The sequence below is a fragment of the Tamandua tetradactyla genome, chromosome 9 (assembly GCF_023851605.1).
Source record: "Tamandua tetradactyla isolate mTamTet1 chromosome 9, mTamTet1.pri, whole genome shotgun sequence".
NCBI classification, from domain to species: domain Eukaryota; kingdom Metazoa; phylum Chordata; class Mammalia; order Pilosa; family Myrmecophagidae; genus Tamandua; species Tamandua tetradactyla.
The window spans coordinates 40,906,500-40,908,585 of record NC_135335.1 but is presented as its reverse complement, the minus strand read 5'-3'; the positions used below and the strand labels follow the sequence as shown (position 1 = coordinate 40,908,585).

At 34.3% G+C, this 2,086-nt stretch overlaps 1 non-coding gene across 1 annotated transcript; it reads left to right on the top strand.

Annotated features, from left to right (window-relative positions):
- Window positions 1-1,520: 1,520 nt before the first annotated feature.
- Window positions 1,521-1,627, top strand: LOC143647450 (U6 spliceosomal RNA). Its single transcript, XR_013158079.1, has one exon. It is a non-coding gene; the product is annotated as a U6 spliceosomal RNA (small nuclear RNA).
- Window positions 1,628-2,086: the final 459 nt, after the last annotated feature.

The following is a 2,086-nucleotide window of genomic DNA, read 5'->3' as shown; positions in this document are numbered from 1 at the left end:
CTAGTAATGGATTTCTCGTAAGTGAACTCAACATGTGAATAAAAATTCTTCAATCTTGTGTTAAGACTGACAGCTTTAAAAATATACCTATAGTTAGTATTCAAAACTGTCAGAAAACCTAGGAGATTTAAGCATCCAGTTCACATAGATAAGTTTCTTAAAGAACCAATCCATTAAAAGCGTGCAGGAGCTAGTCAGGATAACCTCCTGACCAATGGTCAGCTGGCAGCCTGCCCCCGCAAATTCAGCATTGCCCTGCCCATAACCAGAAATAGGACTCCATATACCCGAAAACCTTTGCTTTTTAATGAATCCTCCTAAAAAGTAATGGGGCTTCCCCATGGTAACCACAAAGAAAATATCTGAAAAACATATACAGGAAGAAATGAGAAGGGACAAAAAATGGTACACTACAAAAAAATCAAATGAATATGAAAGTAGACATTAACAGAATATTTGAAGACAAAAGTGGTATAAGCCTTACAAAGACCAAATAGCAAAATAGCACAAGAAAGCTCTGCACTACTTACTTTAAACGTAAATAGCTTGAACTCTCCAGTCAAAAGGCAGAGAATGGTGGAATGGGTGATAAGCATGACCCAACTATATGTTATTTACAAGCAACTCACCATAAATGCAAAGATACAAGTAGGTTGAAAGTGAGAAGATGGAGAAAATATTAATACAAACAGTAAACAAATGAGAACTGAGGTAACTATACTAATATCATACAAACTAGGCTTTTAAGTCAAAGACTGTTACAAGGGACAAAGAAGGACACTATAAACCGGACACTATGAACCGATAAAGAGGTCAATTCAATAAGAACACATAACAATTATAAATATATATACACTTAATGGCAGAGCCCTAAAATATATGAAGCAAATATAGACAGATTTGAAGAGAGAAATAGAAGGTTGTACACCAATAGTAGGAAATTTCAATATACCTCTTTCAGTAATGAAGAAAACATCTAGATAGAAGAGTAATGAGGAAATAGAAGATTTGACAGATACAATAAATCAACGCGTTCTAACAGACATGTAAAGAAAGTTTCAGCCAACAGCAGCAGAATACACGTTCCTTCACACATGGACATTCTTCAGGATAGACTATAGGTGAGGTCACAAAACAGTCCTAATAAATTTAAAAATACAGAGATCATACAAAGACTCTTCTCTGGCTACAATGGAGTGAAGGTAGAAATAAAAAACAGAAGGAGAACTGGAATTCACAAATACATGGAAACTCTTAAACACTCAATAGATCAAAGAAGAAGTACAAGAGAAATCAGGAAAAATCTTGAGGCAAATGAAAGTTGAAATACAACATACCCAAAACTCATGGGATCCAACAAATGTAATGCTGAAAGATAAATTTATAGCTTTAAATGCTTACATTAAAAAAGAAGAAAGATCTAAAATCAGAGACCTAACCTTACACTTGGGGGATCTAAAAAAAGAAGAGCAAACTAAAACTAAAGCACGTAAACAGAAGGAGATAAAGAGTAGAGTGGAGTGCTCACTTTGGCAGCACATATACTAAAATTGGAACAAAATAGCAAAGATTAGCATGGCCCCTGTGCAAGGATGATGCACAAATTAGCGAAGCATTCCATATTTAAAAAAAAAAAAATTAGAGTGGAGACAAAAGAAATAGAGAGGTTTTTTTAATATATATAAATCAGCCATAGAATCAATGAAAACAACAGTTTATTCATTTAAAAGATTAATAAAATTTATAAACCTTTAGCAAGACTGACAACAAAAAAGGAGGATGCAAATAACTCCTTTTTTTTTTGGAAGGGAGGGGCATTACTACCCACCCTAGAGAAATAAAAGGGATTATAAGAGGATACTATGGACAAGAGTATACCACCAAATTAGACAACCTCGATGAAACAGGCATATTCCTAGAAAGACACAAATGATCAAAACTTACTCAAGAAAAAGCAGAAGATCTCAACAGACCAATTAACAACTAAAGAGATGAATCAGTAATCAAAAACCTCCCAACACAGAAAACTCAGGACCAGATGCTTCACTCGTGAATTTTACCAAACATTCCAAGAAGAATTAATGCC